General features: G+C 36.1%; 1 pseudogene; it reads left to right on the plus strand.

Moving 5' to 3' along the window:
• The window catches only part of LOC129355391 (uncharacterized), a 24,773-nt pseudogene extending 4,861 nt beyond the window's left edge, over window positions 1-19,912 (plus strand).
• Window positions 19,913-19,924: the final 12 nt, after the last annotated feature.

The following is a 19,924-nucleotide window of genomic DNA, read 5'->3' on the forward strand; positions in this document are numbered from 1 at the left end:
GACCCAGAACATTAACACCTAAATTTAGGTGATTTTTAAGGCATTGAAGAATTTAACACATGCAAAAGTTCCAAGCAAGAACCTCTTTATTTGTGTGTTTCTGGTACACCTGAAAATCAGATGACAAAGAAGCTTCTCTTGGTCCGCTAGGTTAATTTTTGTTTCAAAAATGATCTAATGGGTCGCAGGAAAAGACTGTCCACCAGTCACATTTCTAAAAGATTTTTTCAAAAAGTTCCTTGAATGATCAGGAGTTCTTGAAACATTTGAAAGCTGAATAGACATAATAAAACGTTGCACATATCTGAACAACAATAATAATAATAAATAATAATAATATGTTTCATTTATAGGCACTTTTCTTGACAGTCAATAATAAATGAATAACCTAAGTAACAAAAAAAAGCAATATCTTTATTCTAAATGCACATGCCTATTTATTCTAACTCTTAGCAGCCAAAAGGGTTTTTGAAATCTAAAATATATTGTCAATATATAATTTTTAATTAAAATGTGATTCATTTCATTGCAATTCATTCGTTTAAAATTTTTTTATTTAGTCCCACCACTAATAATAGCCATTAGACATCCAAACAAATAAATCTTCCATATGTTCACTGTAAGGATTTGAGTTTTTCTGAGTGTTTATTTTACGTTTCTGTGTCCTCCTTGATTGTTCCCAGGTGTGTCCTATTCCCTGATTACGTTCTGTGTATTTATACCCACCTGTGTTTCTTGTTGTTTGTTGGGTCTTTGTTGTATCTCTCTTGCTGTTTGCACATGCCTCAGGTTTTTTCCTCCTGTTGCTACCAGAATCGAGCCTTTGCCTTCTGCTCATCTATGCTGCCTGGGATTTTGGACTTTGGATTTTGTTTATTTCATCATTAAATCATCATTTCCTTCACTTCAAGCAGGGTCCGCCACATCTGCCTCACCACCTCACACCACATATCATGACATTCACGTTTGAACTGCTGACACTGTGCCATTTATTCTACAGTATCTGCTGTACGTTCTAAAAGCTCTGTTTGCAATTGATGTGTGATACCTTTTCAGAAAGTATCCCTCCATCCTCTCGGATGAGGAGAGGGACCAGTATAAGGCCGTCTTCAATGACCAGTATGCTGAATACAGAGAGCTTCATGCTGAAGTCCAGATCATGGCTAAGACATTTGAAGAGATGGATGAGATGATGCAGAATCTCCCCTCGAGGCCCTCAACTCAAATGGTACACCTCCCACTCAGTCGCCTACAGACAAAACTGGACATAGACCAAACGCTTCTGTCCATTAATCCTTTCATTTTCTTTCAGGAGAAAGAACGGATTAGTAGCATCTTATCAGAATATCAAAGGAAAAAAGCTGTGAGTACATGTAAAAACTGAGATTTACAGCCGATTTGTTGTCCCACTCATTATGATCAAGTCTTTTCACACTCCAATATTTATGTGGCTTTAATTCTGAATAAATACCATATCAGGGGACATAATAAGACAAATAAAGATTTGATTTAACTTATCAATGTTAACATTTCTAGAGTGTACAAACCATACTTAGCTGCAACATCATAAGCGTTTTATTCTTTAATTAAATTAAGAGTTGTTTCTGACACTGATTAATTTCCTCTTCTACTCATTTTCTTGTCAGGACCCAACCTATTTGGAAAAAAGGGAACGTTGTGAGTACTTGAAAAGCAAGCTGTCCCACATCAAACTGAAGATTCAGGAGTACAGCAATACCATGGACTAGGGTGTTAGAACATGTCTGTAGTCACTTTCTTTAAAATACTTTGTTGTATAAAGGAACAATTAAAGTTAATGACTTGCCTCTGCTCTTTGCTGTGCCTTCATTGGATTAGCCTATGTTTGAAAGAGTCCCATCATATAGATGTGTGAGTCAGGCATGGAACATGGATTGTTTTCATGGAATCACATGGAATGGTGTATTCAGCAAAATGTGGGCAAGATTACACTGAGGAAAACATTTTATATGGATGTAAAATAGACATAAACATGTCCTCCCCACTCTCCTCGCCCTCCTCCCTGTCTGCCTACTGTGGCAAAAATACAAGCCACTCTCCGGAGAAGAGTGGCTCGTAAAAAAACAACAACAAAAAAAACCAAACAGACAAAGATTATAAAAAATTAGGTACATTTCTCAAACGCCTATAATTTCTTACAACATTGATTGTTTTTGCAGCTGTGTTTTATGTGTGTATTTTGTGTCAGATGTGGTTTTGTTTTATAACCTATTGTTTTTTACAAGAGCTCTAGAATGCTTTCCTATAACAGATGTGTGTTCTGGAGGAGTGTGATGTATTTGCTTGACTAAGTTATGACGGGATTTTGTGAGGTAGAACTCAGAAAACATTAATATTGTACAAACATTGTAAGGCAGTCAGAAGGCACCTGTTAACTGATCAATTTATTTAATATGTACAAACACAAATATAGGAAGATATGTTGTAAAATTGTAACTTTAAATTCTTTAATAAAGAAACATTTTTTTTATTTTTAAAGTTCATTTCAAACTTCTCTCTGTAATTTATCTGCCTGTTCTCTATGTGGAGATGCTTCAATGGCACTCAAAGGATACAGAGGTATAGGAAATTGACCACTAACTGATCATTTCCCAGTTGTAGAGTTTTCCAGTGCATCAGCATTGCCATTGGGATTCTTGTCAAGTTGAAAATAAAGCTCCCTCTACTAACAATTTACTTCCAAGATTGCATGTGGCTATTCAAAACCTAATGGTATTTCTTGATTTATATTCTAGATCAAGAAAAATACAAATAAAAGAGAAAATTGGCTGGAGATCACAACAATGGTTCATAGATTACTGTACACAGTTTTTCTCTCTGACCTTGTTTTTTGCACCATAATAAGTAAACCTAAGATTTGAATATATTTCTTAAAATTTTCATTAAAATATTATATTAAATATCTGATGCTTTTATCTTTCTCAGATTTGTTAAGGCTTGAAACTTTATTTCATTCTATATAATATTGTTTAATGCCTCTTTTGAACAAAAGATTTTATGTCTTAATGGACTTACTTTGTAAAAATAAAAGTTAAATAAATAATAAAAAAGCTACATTTCTTGGATCACAAGAAATGCAGCCAAGCCCATCAGCTTAGTGTTGTAAGCATCTTAAAAAAATTGTATGCACTAAAGGGATCATAGTGACCTGAGATTTTTGAAAAAGCAGTCATTGTCCACAGCAAATAATACAAATGCCTTTGTTTCTCCTTCTTTGTCTTATTTAAATCTTATCTTTTTATTTTATTTTTATGCTTTTACAACTTTAAGAGATCTAAAAAGTATTTCTGGTAGGAATAAAATTATTTGACATTGAGACTTGAGCAGGAGAATTTCTTTCTTTCTGTGAAACAGATTTTTAGAAATTTGCTGTGCATGACTAGCAGAAAATTATTTTGTAGGTTTTTTTCTGTTAAAAAAATGTGTGGCTCATGGTGTATGGACTCTATAAAAGTTGTAGATGTCAAACAGTGTGTCTCTGAACTGTTCTCTCAAAATGGCGGTTTAAGTTTCTTTTTTCTTTTCATAAAAACCTGAACAGCTGGTTTTGTCAGTTGGAGACAGTAATTCTCCTTGTAGGTTTCGCAGTGCTTAATTTCGCTGACCCCCTCAGATGCAGAAGGTCTTTTTCCCTACTAATAAGGTGTCTCTATTTAAGGTTCTTTAAACATTTGTTTTAGTATTTAAATCACCTATAGCGTTTATTAATTCTGGAATGAATACAATCACTGCATACTTATGGTAAATTAAAAAATCATGACTAAAAATAAAAATTCCTACGTATTCAGAGTGAAACTGTTGTGTGACCTTGTCTGTTCTAAAAGTCTTCATAACTGTGGACATAATGCAATGTGAAGTAGTGATAGTACTGTACATTTCAGCAAGCTAAAATTAAGACTGGTTTTCCAAGTCTGACTAGTTTTTATGAAAGTAGTCAGAAAAATAAAAGCTGAGACATAAGAAGCTTTCTGTCTCAGCTTCTGGGAACTGCAGAGGAGTACTTTTCTTTTTATTTGGAGTGACAGTGTTATGTGTATTAACACCTGTTATGAAGTGAGGACAGGACAGTCCTGTGTGGGCTGAGGAACAGATCACGTGATGCAAGCGCACCTGCAGAGGCCAGGTTTAGAGTTCCTGCTCACGGGCGTGGATGGATATAGGTTCATGCGTTCGCATATTCGGCTTGTTCTTCCTGCACGACGGCCTTCTGTTGTTCAGGATCAGCTTCATCACAAGGTGGGTCCTTTTTTGATCTTACCGTGATAATTTGATGACCAAAAGTATTCTAATTAAAGCATAACTTATTTCAATGGATTACTTAAACAGTTTCCATTTATTTCTAAAAAAAATGTTATTGAGGCCTGTGAATTTTCCCTGAAGCCTGTCCATTGTTATCCACACTTTTTAATGCGACTTTGTTACAGGGTAGCAGAAAAAACTAGATCTAGTTTGCTTTCATCAGATCAGAGAATTTATTTTTTTTTCTGGTTTAACAATTTCTGAAGTGTGTTTTCAGAGGTATCATAGACACAACATTAGTGGACTGGGTTAGCAATGTTTGACCTTACAGATCTGGGCTGTCAAACTTGAGTTTTAGAGGGCTTGTGTCCTGAAACTATTAGATGTGTCTCTGCTTCAATATGCTTAAATCAAATAATTAGGTGATTAACAGGAATCTGTAGAACTTGATTGGATGATGAGTTCAACCCAGCAATCCAATTCTGGTGTGTTTTACCTTGAACACATCTAAAAGTTGCAGGACAAAATATCTCAAGGACTGGAGGTGGACCAGCCGGTTTTAAATTTTTCTGTTATCTCCACATGTTGACATCATATGTTGCCATTGAGTTTTTGGCCAACTCTGACCAAAACCCTTCTTCCTTGAATACTTAGTTTGGTCAGGCAGTCAAATCTCACATTTGCAGGCTTTTTGGGATGCTTAATGCTTCCAAGATGTTTTGTATCCTTCTACATATTTGTCCTCTGACAAATTTGTAGAGGAATATGTCTACAGATAATGCCTTTTACTTCATTGTTTAGTTTCTGCTGTGATATGACAACTGGTGTACGAGAGTGACAATGTACAAACAGCTGAACGATGACCAATAAAAAAATGCTTATGTACCAGTTATTCTGAAAAGTTTATTTTTTTTAAATGTACATCGTCTGTTTTTATAGAAAACTCTATTCAAAATAACTTAAGAATAATTCAATTAAATTCAATTCATTGATTGCCAAGTATCAATAAATGTTGTCCCAAGACGCTGTACAAAAAATCCCATTTCAATTCAATAACATACATTAGAAATGAATGTTATCAAACAATAAAGTGTGTTTAATTAATTATTCAGAATATATTATACATTTTCTAATACGAACCTTCAGCAGAACCAGAACCCGGCTCAGTTCAAATGCCCATCTGCCATGACAGACTGGGGTTTGAGAAGACAGAGCAGGGTGCACAAGAGACATATGAACTGATTGATGAACGTTGAAAACAATTTTAAAAGTACAAAGTTAACAGCAGGAGAGGGAAAATGATTAGTTAATGGCAGGATTATCTCAGTCGATGCCATTCTCCAGTAAGGAGTCACAACCTACTACATAAACAAAAGTTAACAGTTGAAATAACCATAAATAATTCAAATTGGAGTAGAGGAAGACAAAGAGAATTTGAAAAGAGTAAAACACTGAATAGTTTCTGAATAAACTATAGTGCTTATTATTTTTAATGATCACCCCCTGAAGATGAACTGTGTATTTTAATAGACAAAAATAAATAAGAAATAAATCAAAGAGAAGTTGAATAAAATTCCCTCAACATAAACCTTAATGGTTAGTGCCTTGTAGCATTGAATGTCACAGTTCTTATGAATGGCTAAAGGTTGTCTCAGGTCTTATTCACACATTTTCTCTGTTGTTCTTTTTTCTAAGAAGTTTGAGCTCCAGAATCATTCCAGGATGCCAAGCCACCGGCACAGCAACCATCTGTACCCACCAAGTGGAAGTAAACAGTGAGTGGTCACACTTCTACCTAATTCTACTTCTTTGCTTTTTTAGGTCTGAGCATCATGCATCACACATTACTTTCCCATTGTAAATGGGTCAACTTTTAATATCTTTTTAGCTTACAGTTGAAATCAGATGTTTACCTACACACATTAAAAAGATTTAGGTTGGTTAGAATTACCAAAATTTTTTGCTAAATGCCAGAAACTTTAAAATTTTTTGTAGATTTTTTTTGTTTCTTTCTTTTGAATTCACAAGTATATATGAATTTGGTCAGTAACAAAAATACATGTCTTTTAAACTGAATGACTTGGGTCAAACCTTTTGAGTTCCCTTCCACTAGCGTCTCACAGTTTACTAGAATTTTGGTCCATTCGTCCTCATAGAACTGATATACCTTACTCATGTTTTAGGCTGCCTCACTAGCACATATTTACCTACAAATTCTCCGTACGAATGAAATTAGGGCTTCACTGAAACATGAACATTTTTGTCCTGAAGCCACTGTGCAGCTATTTCTTTTGGAAGACCAATCTGCAACCAAATTTTAAACTTCATGACTGATTTTCTTTTCAAAATCTAATACCACACACATAACAATAGAACATCTTAACTAAAATGGCTTGGGTTGTGGAATGTGTGGTGTCCAGTCGCACATCAGAAGCAACCACACACAAACTGATTTCACTCACCAGCATTCAGAAGTCAGAGAGTAAATCCCACAGAACCTCTCAAGATCAAATTTTAGTTCAACATCAGATGCTGTGAGATTAGGCCAACACAATCCAACAAGTTGAATATCCCCAATTTTAGATCGGAGCAGTCCTGGCATTCATCTTATCCTAAGAGCTATCCCGATAACACCTAAGTGTCAATCGTGCAAAAAGAAAAAAAAAAGAAACCAAGAAGAGCTCAAAAACTCTTTTTCCACCACTGCAGGTGAATCCCAGTTTACCTCCAAGAAGAACTTCAACTACATCCCACTAGCATAAACAATCTGATCTTAATTTGGTGACCAATTCAAGAGACAGCCTACAGGATAGCTCTGAAGCATCCAGATAAATGTTAAATGACATAGCATCAGCTGTTCACTCCAGTGACACTCTTTATTTCTGCATGTCTTACATGCAAAAAATATCCATATACAGTATATTTTTCTGGAAAATGTTTCTCCCTCTTGTTTTCTCAGCTAAACATAAATGTAAAATTGTGGCAATACTTGCAAAAAAACAAAAAACAAATTTGAATTAACTATGATTTTCAGTAAACGATTGAGAATATTGAATTCAGATATGACTTTCTATAACTTTTGTCAATCAAATTGATGGAGTCTTTATGAAACTCTATGAGAGGTTAACAACATGGAGGTAAAACGTCCTATAGTGTTACCATTTATATGGGTGCTTACTTATACACTGGAGCTGTAGGATTTTATGTTGCTGTATGACTCACTGCTGTTTACTTTAATATTCCATGGCATCTAAATCCCCTGCATCACACTTTTATGCTGCAGTGCTTTTCACTTCTTTCTCCACTGACTAGGCTTCCAACACAATGTTATTATGTTGTATCCAGTCAGGCTTCAAAAATCTCTTAGGGTAAATAATAATTAAACAACATATTAAAGTGAGCTAAACACAAGCTATTAAAATCATAGGAATGTTAAACTATACTTCTTCCAGTATACATTTTCACATGTTAAGACATGGCACACTCTTTCATATAATTCTGCCATGGCTAAAGTAGAACTATGGTAAATATTTTTCCTGTTAGTGTTGCTTCCAACATGTCAAAACCAACTATTGGGATGTTTCTTTAGAGAGGTAATCAAAGTTTGCCATTGGAGATACATTTACTGCAAAAATTCTCTGTACTAGTCTTACTATTTGGTCTTATTGTTTGAATCTGACCTACTGTGACATTCATATATTGACAAAAGCTTGTCCACTCTCTTCTGTTGACAGCAAACATAGGCACAGTGAGCCCATGTCAAACCCAACCTTCTCCTACTATAAAGCAGACAAGAACATTCAATTCTATCATTGGACTTCCCCCCCAGGCGTGATGAAGATACTGTGCATCATCATTGTCATCATGTGTGTGGCCATCTTTGCATGTGTGGCCTCAACTCTGGCATGGGACTACGACATGAGTGTCATGGGAGGTGCAACTGGCATGATGCCAGGTTTAACTGGTGGCTATGGCAGCAGCTATGGCAGCAGCTATGGCAGCAGCTACAGTGGCACATACAGCGGTACTTACGGTGCTGGTCTGGGCGGCAGTTCTGGCAGCTATGGCTATGGAGGAACACAAATTGACCCCAAATCTGGCAAAGGCTTTATCATTGCCATTGCTGCCATTACTTTCATAGTCATGCTGATCATATTTATCTTGGTGATTTCAAGGCAAAATGCAGCCCGTTCTTCAAAGTTCTACCTAGCATCCATTATTATCTGTGCCATTTTAGCATTTTTGATGCTTATTTCCACCATCGTCTACCTGGTGTCAGTGAACCCAACTGCACAATCCTCAGGGTCTATGTTATACAACCAGATGATCCAGTTATGTGCACAATACCAGACACAGACTCAGGCCCAGGGTATCTTCATCAACCAATACCTTTACCATTACTGTGTGGTGGAGCCCCAAGAGGTGAGTTAAATTATTTTAATGCAATTACTTTTGAGACTATGAGAGCAGACCACAAGCTTTGTGAAACTGTTTTTATTTTAAAAATGTATGAGTGTGTTTTGTGTCCAGGTAAAAGCAAAAACCATTATTATTTTTTTTTGTCTAAAGTGCTTTATGTTGTCAACAAGAATCCCTGTATCTTAAATTTAGTACAAATCTTACTAGACCAAGATTAAATAGTTTCTAATTTTAGGATGAATACAGGATTATTAAGTCTCAGGTGCAGCAACATTTGTATAAATGAATAATTATTTCTCTTCCATTTCCAACCATTGGTTATTAGCAAATTTATTCCTGTTTCACAATATTATCATAAACTTTGAGGGCACTTAATTTATATTATTTATCCTTGATGTTGGTAGTAGTTTGATTTTGTGACCCAGGCAACATTTGACTTTTCTTATCAGAAGATGCTATTTTCATTTACATCTTGTGTCGGGGTTTATTTTAGATTTAATAAATGATACATTTAGTATGTTGATGGTAAACACAATTGATTAGATTCATTGGCTGTTGTTGGAATTTTATGTGATCCCTTACAATAGACTACATGGGTTTGACCAATAGGCTAAATGTAACATACAATGGACAATTGTCCTTTGCATGTTACATTATGTTTGCCTACAGTAACTAATTTCTTTGCCAGTACAAGTAAAAGAAGCATTTTGTTAACATGTTAATCTAGTTATGAACAAATCAAAGCTACATTCAGAATTCTTTATCTTGTAAAAGGTGTGAGGATTTTATGTTGAAAACATTTTTTCAACTAACCCTTTTAGTATGCAGCGAGAGATATGAGCCTCAAAGAGACATTGTTTACTTAGGGGATGGAAGAATTTACTATGCTTGTAGCTAGATGTAACTTCAGATCACTGATATTGGAAGCTTTTGTCCTGCAGGCCATAGCAATTGTCTTGGGCTTTCTGGTCGTTGTTGGCCTCATCATCTTGCTGGTGTTTGCTGTCAAGACTCGCTCACTGATCCAGCGCTGGGGCCAAGACCGAATTCTCTGGGAGGAAGTGAAGATTATTAACTCTCCTCCCCACAATAGTGTTGGAGAGTGGGTAAGTAGGAATGGGATCGAGTTTGTCAATCTAAAAACAGATCACTTTATTTTCTGCTCAATTTTAACTGCAAACTCTATGGGGAAAAAATGAAAAAGGTGAAAGGTTAGATAACTTTAAATTGTAATCTGCTGGCTTTATTTCTTTGTGTATAATATGATGTTGATATGTGTGACTCTTATATAGTGATCATGATTAATAGACAACTTCAACATCAAAACAACATATAGATGAAATTGCTGAATTTATCTCAAAATCATTTAGACTCCTGAACCTACCTGTCAAGGGATATTTCCTTTTTCTCAATTTTTCATTTATTTTATTTTTTTTAGAATATATTTATTTTGACAAAAGTTTAGACGTCATCAGTAGCAACACACACATGTTTCAGCTTGGAAAACTTAAGCTGTTTTTTTTTCACACACTGCTGCCAGAAATAGAGCGTTACTCAGTTCTATTTACTCAATAGAGCTGAGAAACGCTTTAGTAATAGTCTACATACTGCTGTGGTGTTCTCAGTCTTTACTGATATCTATCAAAGGTGATCCAAGCAAGGAATAGTGATAAACAGATTTAGTTTGCGAAGCCTGAAAACATTGATTCTGATAGTGAAAACCATAGTGCCCTCAATATGTATTTGTTTTGGCTCAGACAGCCGGAGACAGACAGGAGAGTAGTTATACAGTAAAGTAGGTAAAGAAAGCACTGGATGTGTTGAGGATGAAGGCTTCTGTGGGTTGTGCTCCACCACTATGCCACCACAACACCCAACTGCAACACAAATTTTTGTTTGTCAAGTTTAGTCCATGGAGGCACCAATTCAAATGATCTGCTGCTAACGTCTCATTGCAAGATTTTACAACTTGGTCTATGGGAGGTCTATAACCTTCCATGTCTTGATGTAGCAAAGGGAACCAATACTGTGCTGGTAATAATGTTGGTCACAAATAGGCCTACATTTATTTGAATTTGAACTGAATCATGTAATCCCTTAAGTTGCTTCATAACACATGACTCCTATTTATTGATCTTATATCCAAAGGCTCCAAGTCTCAAAAATTATTACGTTTTTATGGAAGGTGGAGAAGAAGAGGTTAGTGGGTTAGATTTATTTTGGGAGAGGCTACACATTTTGTTTCATGCACAGCAAACTGTTTTGTAAGTTTTTCAACCCTTTCTCAGTGAACTGTGAGAAAGGGCTGGATGGTTTCATTTGCAGTTTCTGGGTGTGGTCTGTTGGGTTTCAGGATGATGTCCTGAAACTCAGGAGAGGCGTTGAACACAAAGCAGAACTGGAATGAACTTTTATGTTAAAGTTTGATTCCAATGATGGGAAATTAGGAATATTAGTAACTATGTCAGAACAGCCTTTAAAAATCAATAAAAATTGAAGTTTTCAATTCAGTCAAGTAATCCAGAAGAGCATTCAATGGAAATAGAGTTTTAGAGATTAAAAGACAGCCCTGTCAGACTTCCTGCTGACGGCAGTGATGGTATCTGTGGCATTCAGACATGCAGGAAAGAGTGGACGAACCGGTCAGACTTGGTGCATGGCTCTTCCACCCACACAGTTTGTCATAAGAGAAAACAGGTTACCTCAGGGTAAAAAGAACCTCAGTAGAACTCAAGAAGCATCCTTCTGGAATAAGAGACTCAAAGAAGCAAAAAAAGGAAAAAAAACTAATGATGTCTGTCTGTCACTGTCTCTATTTGTCCTCCTGTATTTTCTTCTCTTGCAAGAAGATTTCAAACACATTTAAAAACACATTTAGTGAAAGTAAAAACATTCAGTATGATGATGAAATAATCACTTTACGGTTTTTGTGAGGGGGAATGGAATTCTGCTTAGATTAAATGAGTTATTTGTTTGAGCTTTTGATTTTAAATTGACATGAACTAAATTACCCCACTTCAGGTGAAGAACGTGTCAGGTGAACCAGAGATGTTGGTCCGAGACCCTAATGACAGAGTTGGGGGTTCAAGAGAGTATCTGGACAAGCTGGACTACAACAAGCCTCTCTACCTACCAGGGTAACTTAGTTATTCAAGTCCACTTCTGCCTAGGGAGATCACTGCTTTTAATCTCTTTTCCAATTAGATCTACTTGGAAAAGGGGCAGAGGGCTAGCACACAGTCCTCTGCATTCTCTGTGGAATACAGAGGACTATAGATTGAAAAACTGCCACTGAGTATATTGCAGCACCATAAAACAGGTTTGGCTCATACAAAAACCTAAAGATCCTCATTTTTATTTTCAGAGACTCTGACATAAGCAGTTTTGCAGGAGGCTATACATCCAGGCTGAAGGAATACGATGCTGGGTTTGAGTCCGGAGATGACTTGGAAGAAGAAGATTTCAGTGTGTGAGTGATTTATATTTATATATATAGACATATATCTATTACAGAACCTAACTGTATATATATATATATATATATATATATATATATATATATATATATATATATATATATATATATATATATATATATATATATATATATATATATATATCTACAGGGGTGCCATATAGGGGGGGAAAGTTATGACAATTTCAAGGGCCCCTGCATGACAAGGGGTCCCTCCGCAATTTATTTCATTTTATTTTTTTTCATATAAATAAGAAACATTGGGGCTCTGTTAATTACAAATTAATCATATTGTGTTTTCTAAAATAGTTTTTAGCAGTAAAAATTAAATGTTGCCACTCCCAGATCTAAAAGCAGACATCCATATTTTGCCCTGAAGCCCCTGGAGCTTGGAGCGCTTGACAGTGATTGTTTTCAGCAGCAGTCAGTGGAAGACAAGAACAACGGTGGCTGTTACTTTGTGCTAAGAAAAATAATAAAGTCAGGTTTTCAAAAAAAAAACCAGAGAAATAGAAAGAGAAAAAAAACAAGAGTGTCAATTTATAACCCAGTTTTTCTCCAAGAGAGGTGGATAGACTGTGTGAAATTATCAACCATTCCGACTTCAGACTTCTGTTTATCTCCATTTCACTCGCATTCTATTAAGAAAGGAAAACAATTACCGACATAGTCACATATTTAACTTGTACGTGTACCGTGTACCTCTTATTACATTTAACGACAGACGAGTCAGTCAGAAGCAGCTCTAACCCACATCCCTCCTGACCTGCCCTTTCCTAAGTGAAAATAAAAAATATTTTTTTACATATTTGTTAAAACTGTCATCTTTTTGGCAAAATGGTACGTTTGACATAAAAGAAACACAACTCATCACTCTCAACACACCATCCCCAATGTCAAACATGGTGGTGGAAGCATCATGGTTTGGGCCTGCTTTTCTTCAGCAGGGACAGGGAAGATGGTTAAAATTTATGGGAAGACGGATGGAGCTGAATACAAAACCATTCTGGAAGAAAACCTGTTGGAGTCTGCAAAGATCTGAGACTGTGATGGATATTTATCTTCCAAGACAATGATCCCAAACATAAAGCAAAATCTATAATAGAATGGTTCACAAATAAACATATCCAGGTGTGGACAAATCAAAGTCCATACCTGAATCCAATTGAGAATCTGTGGAAAGAGCTGAAAACTGCTGTTTGCAAGCGCTCTCCATCCAGCCTCACTGAGCTCAAATTTGGGCAAGAATTTCGGACTCTCAATGTGTAAAGCTGATGGAGACAAAACCAAATGACTTGAAGCTGTAATCGCAGAAAAAGGTGGTGCTACAAAGTATTAACACAAGGGGGCTGAATAATATTGCACGTCCCACTTTGCAGTTTTTTATTTGTTAAAGTTTTAAAATATCCAATAAATTTCATTGCATCTCACAAGTGTGTCCTACTTGTTGTTAATTCTTCACAAAATAAAAAACATTTTAGATCATTTTGTCAGTTTTGTCCCATGAAAAGATGCTTAAATATCAGCAAAAATGTGAGGGTGTATTCACTTTTGTGATGCACTGTACATGTATCCATCCATCAGTATGGATGGATATGGAGACATATATGAGATTGTATCTCACTGTTGTTTACAGTTTATTTCCACCCATTATGAATGAACAAGAGCGTCTAAACTACAAAAAAGAATTTGACCGAGACCATCTTGAATACAAGAATCTACAGGCTGGGATGGATGACTTAAACCAGAACCTAACTGACCTGGAAGGAGACTTGGACAGGCTCCCTGAGGGGAGTCCACAATATCTGGTGAGGGCATTAAATAAATCAAAATATTGAAATGTGAATTAATTTCATTGACTCAATTCATAAAGTGAAACACATTTAGATTAATCCCATATAGACTGAGGTTTTGAAGCCTTTTTGTCTTTTATGATGATTTGTGCTTATAGTTACTGAAAACTTTATATCTATGGCTAGAATATCACATAAGACCAATGAAAACCAATTTCATACAGAATCTTTTTTTAAACATACTTTTAATCTGACAAGTGGGTCTCATCAGAGTGCAAATTTCAGTGCTGTTAAATTTCAGTGCTGTCAGGACTGCATACTGGTATCAGTATGCAGTACCTGTACTGCATACCAGTACTAATTATAACACATTCCTGGCTTTCTGGTTTGGGTTTTTCTTGATGTCAGTTTTGTAATATGCTGGAGTGAGTTAGGTGGGGAACTAGAAGCTTGTGTTTGCATTTATTGTATATTTCTATCATCATCAAATGGTTTCAGAACTGTGATAATAAATAATAAGAATTAAAGTGGAGTAGTGCTGGAGCAGCCACTATGTTTTTTACATAATCAAAGTTGTGCATGAATCTTGAATATGTTTCTAAATTGTGACACTAACAATGAATTGGTCTGACTACAGGATGCCTTGAATGAATACACTCAAGTCAAAAGCTTCAAGAAGGTAAGGCTAGCCAAACTGTGAACTCTAATGATAAATCTGAAGTGGACAAAGAACTTTTCCAACACAAAAGACTATTTTGGACCACCATGAGTTAAAGTAACTTACTTTAACAGCTTGTGTTAAAGTAAGTTACTACTTTAAAAAGTAGCCTACTTTAAAATACCGGAACTTGCACAAAATATTTTATTTTTGGCTGTTTAATGACACATTTAAAACATTAAATCGTGTCTTATGATCAATTAAACAGTATTTGAGTAGACACTTTACTAAATACTTTTTACTCTTGCTTATTTAAAGCTTTTACTTAACATGTTGACTTTAAAATACTCTGATTTGAGTATAATTTTTGGGTACTCTAACCATAATAAATGATTGCACAACTGATTTTTAAAATTTATTTTATTTTTACCAAAAGCAGCCATAAAAAGGTTGTGGTGTGTCCACTGTGGAAGGCAACCCTTATTTCCTTTTCTGAAAGGTTAAACCCTACATGAAGGTAGCATCCAGCATGCTACTGACGTTAACATGTTAGTCTTTATTATCTCCGTTTCTTGTAGTATACTGGGATGAATATTAAAAAGATGCTCAGCAGCTGTATGTTCTAATTACTCCGGTAAACACGTAAGCCTACCATAAGTATTCCCCAAAGATAAAATCTAAAGGATCAGTGGACAAAGCAGGTATAGAGAACAGGTGGCTTCCCATTCCATCTACCTCACTGTGTAGCAACCATTTCATTGCACATATGTCACAAAAATATTAAAAATATTTTTAAAAACAAGATTATCCACAATAATAAAAATAGAGGGATTATTTGTTTTTAAATACAGTGGATGCACATGCAACCTGACAGCAGAAAGAGCCAGTCCCCCTTTAAACTGTCACCAGTTGACATGGTAACCCCCAATGACTTGCTGTTTTAATATTAGCCAGCATGTTGTCAGCACACTACAACTGTTTATCACAGCATGATAAATAAGTTATTCAACCAAATTGACATTAGTTAATGAGATATATCTTGACAACCCAGAAACGTCACATCCAGATGAGTGGATAAATGACAAAAACTGTCCCAACCTTCAGTGGGTGGACATTACTTCCCAGGAATATTAAATCAAATCAAATGTTATTTGTATAGCACATTTCAGCAGCAAGGCATTTCAAAGTGTTTTACATCATAAACACAAAAACACAAAGTCATGCAACATAGAATAAACAATACATTGTTACATCATTACATTTTTAATTGATTACTTTTCAAATCAAACTCTAATCAGGTGTGTTTTTAGTTGAGATTTAAAGGAAGTCAGGGTTTCTGCTGTTTTACAGTTTTCTGGAAGTTTGTTCCAAAGTTTTGGTGCATAGATGCTGAAAGCTGCTTCTCCTCTTTTGGTTCTGGTTCTGGGGATGCAGAGCAGAACCAGAACCAGAACCAGAACCTGAGAGTCTGGAAGGTTGATACAACAACAGCAGATCTTTGATGTATTGTGGTGCTAAACCGTTCAGTGATTTATAAACTACCAACAGTATTTTAAGATCTATTCTTTGAGCTACAGGGAGCCAGTGGAGGACTTTAAAACTGCTGTTATGTCTCTATCTTCCTGGTTCTAGTGAGAACAGGAGCAGCAGCTTCTGGATCAGCTGCAGCTGTTTGATTGATTTGTTGGACAGGCCTGTGAAGACGCTGTTACAATAATCAATGTGACTGAAGATAAACGTATGGATGAGTTTCTCTAGATCTGGCTGAGTCATTAGTCCTCTAATCCTGGAGATGTTCTTCAGTGATAGAAGGCCGACTTTGTAATCGTCTTTATGTGGCTCTGAAGGTTCTAGTCATCACTACTCCCAGGTTTCGGGCCTGATCGCTAGGTTTTAGTTGTAATAACTGAAGCTGTGCATTGACTCTAGATCTATAGCTCTAGATCTATAGCTCTAGATCGTTCCTCTTTAGGTCCAAAAATAATGACTTCAGTTTTGTTTCTGTTCAGCTGGAGAAAGTTTTGGCACATCCACACATTTATCTGTTCTAAACATTTATTCAGTGATTGGATGGGGTCAAAGGTCACCTGGGACATCGTAATGTAGAGCTGTGTGTCATCCGCATAGTTGTGGTAGCTAATATTATTTCCTATTATAACCTGAGCTAGTGGGAGAATATAAATATTAAATACGAGGGGTCCTAGGATTGAACCTTGGGGTACCCCACATGTGACCTTTGACCTCTTTGATGAGAAGTTTCCAATTGAAACAAGAAATTCTTGTTCTTTATGAAAGAATCAAACCAGTTGAGCTCTGAACCAGAGAGTCCAACCCAACTTTCAAGTCGATTCAGTAATATGTCAAAAGCTGCACTGAGGTCCAACAGAACCAGCCGTGGTTCTCCCACAGTCCGTATTTATATGGATATCATTGAATACTTTTACTAGGCCAGTCTCCGTGCTGTGGTGAGCACGAAAACCAGACTGGAAAGAGTCAAAGCAGTTGGTCATCATGAGGAAACTATTTAATTGTTTACACAGTTTTTTCAATAACTTTGCTGATGAAATGGGAGGTCAGAGGTCAGAGGTCGGCCTGTAATTCTGCAGTAGTGATTTGTCCAGATTGTTCTTTTTTAGCAGTGGTTTGATCACTGCTGTTTTCAAAGCCTGGGGGAAAACGCCTGATGTGAATGATGAGTTACTATTTGGATCAGATCAGTAACAATAACAAGCAGGACTTTCTTAAAGAAATGTGGGAAAGACATCCAGACAGCAGGAGCTTGAACTTAATTGACTTATAATATCTTCTAGGGTTTTATAATTCAGTAGTTGAAAATGGGTCATTTTTTCTGTATTTGTTTTCTTTGGGTACAGCAATGGTTCTAGCTTTGAAGTTGATGTGCAGATTAATCCTCTGATTTTTTGAATTTTCTCTGAAAAGTAGCTGGAAAACTTGTTACAGGCAGCATTAGATTGGAGTTCAGGTGGTAACGTCATAGGAGGGTTTGTGAGCCTGTCAACTGTTGCAAATAAAGCTCCAGTATTGTTCATGTTTTTGTTAATAACATCTGCAAAGAAAGCCTCCCTTCCATGTTTTAGTGTTAAGTGATAGTTACGTAGTCTTTCTTTGTAGATGTCATTATGAACGTGAAGTTGAGTTTTACGCCATTTTCGTTCTGCTCTGCGACAGAGTTGTCTTGCAGATCGAACTGTTTGTGCTTTTCTCCATGGAGATTTTTTCGTACCAGACACAACCTTTACTTTAATTGGGGCAATGGAATCAATGATATATGAAACTTTAGACTGAATCATCTACCAACTGATCTACATCATTACAGCTTAAGGGTGCGGAAGAAGAGTAGATTTGATTAAATGTTTCTGTGAAAGAACGTTTTGTGACAGTAGCTGTTTGTCCAAGTGGGTCAAAGAATAAAGAACCTTCAAAGATAACAGCAAAGTGATCCGACAGGGCGACATCAGTTACAGAGACATTGGAAATATTCACACCCTTACTGATAACCAGGTCCAGTGTGTGTCCTTGAGTGTGTGTTGCTTGTTTGACATGTTGTGTTAAACCAAAATTTTCTAAAATATTCAAGAGCTTTTTTAAAGCAGTTGTGTCCATGGCAGTGCTCAATGAAATGAGCTCTGACCATGGAGATTAACTTTTAGCCTCGAAAAATAAGATAAACAAAACTATGGTGAGGAAGGTTGCAGGTGTAAAACCTTTATAGGGTTTTCCTAAAATTGGACATTTTTATGAAAAATTGAATTAATATTTAGCATGTAAGGACAAACACAGAATGAAGTCTCAATAGTTCATCTTTATAAATGATGTCTTGGTTTAATTAGTTCAGACTCTAAATCCTTTGGTCTTACTTTGAATGGTAGGGGAAGGTCAGAGAGGACAACACTGGGGGGAGATGATAGTCAATGTCATGTTAATTTCTATATGTAACATTAAAAAAAAAATTAACTAAAATCCTTTGAATTATACTAGTTGATATAAACCAGATATTCTAGTTGATATAAGACAAGTCCAGTCCTGGAGAGCTACCGTCCTGCAACTTTTAGTTGCAGCCTTACTCCAGTAGACCAGGCTCAGCTATGAACAGGCCTGGTAACGAGTCATTCATTTGATTCAGGTGTGTTGGAGCAGGGATGCATCTGATAGTGTGAGGATGGTAGCTCTCGAGGACTGGACTTGAGCACCCCTGATATAAGACATCAACTGGAATAAAATTTGAATAAAAAAACAATAGGCCTTCACAGTGCTTTGCTGCTCGGGCCTAATAAACACAACGCTGAACCTTTGGATTTGGGAGGGTCAAGAGCTAATCTACTCCTGCAATCAAAGAAGAGCTGCTCTTCATTTAGCCGAGGACAAGCACTGTATCAGCAGGAGTATGAATCAGCAGCTGATTGTAAAGCACTGGGCACAACCCAAACACCTAAATCTGTTCTATAAATGTTGTTGCAGGGCGGGCGGTTCAGTTTATTGTTTTTAAGTCAAAGATGTTTCAAAGTTGAACTTGGCTTTGTGTTGGATGTGTCAACCCACGTTGATGAAAAGTTTGTATGTTCTTTTCTTGTCAGTCCCCAGATTACCAGATGAAGAAGAGGAGATGTAAATATCTAAAATCCAAACTGTCACACATCAAGACCAAAATCAGTGAATACGACCGCCGCCCCTGAGCATTCTCCTGTGACTTGATTCGGTTGAAACATCTTATTTAATCTCTGTATAAAGAATGTCTTAATCAAGCCTCTCACTCTATTCTCACCACAAGAGATGACTAAAAGAGTATAGTTTTGTATTTTTGCATTAAGAATACTTTCCAAATTCAATTGCTGTGTATAAAATCTGTTGTATCTTGCTATTAGTCTGCCTCCATACATTGGCTTATTTTATTCACTTTAATGTTATGTTTTTTTCTACATAACATAGCTTTTGTATACATTAAAGTTTTAATGCAAGAACCTGTGGTATCCATATCATATGACTGTTTTGGAATTTGAGATTAGCTCTTTTCAGGAGTTTTTACAGTATTTTTCTTGGATATATTCAATAATGGAGCAGCAGCTTGCTGGAAAATGAAGTTTCTGATTGATGCATGTCTGGCCTATCAAGTGTTTTTCTTACTGTACCAAATTGAATTACATTTTAACAACAATCATATACTTTTGATTTTGTTGTTGCTGGGCCGTTCTTTAACTGACATATCTGTAGGATTTTCATCTCTGCAACGTAAACGGCACTGTGCACAATAAAACGTTGTATTAATTTGTACTCGGAGTTTTA

Source organism: Poeciliopsis prolifica, unplaced genomic scaffold, assembly GCF_027474105.1.
Source record: "Poeciliopsis prolifica strain line A6 unplaced genomic scaffold, Auburn_PproV2 SCAFFOLD133, whole genome shotgun sequence".
In the NCBI taxonomy this organism is placed as follows: Eukaryota; Metazoa; Chordata; class Actinopteri; order Cyprinodontiformes; family Poeciliidae; genus Poeciliopsis; species Poeciliopsis prolifica.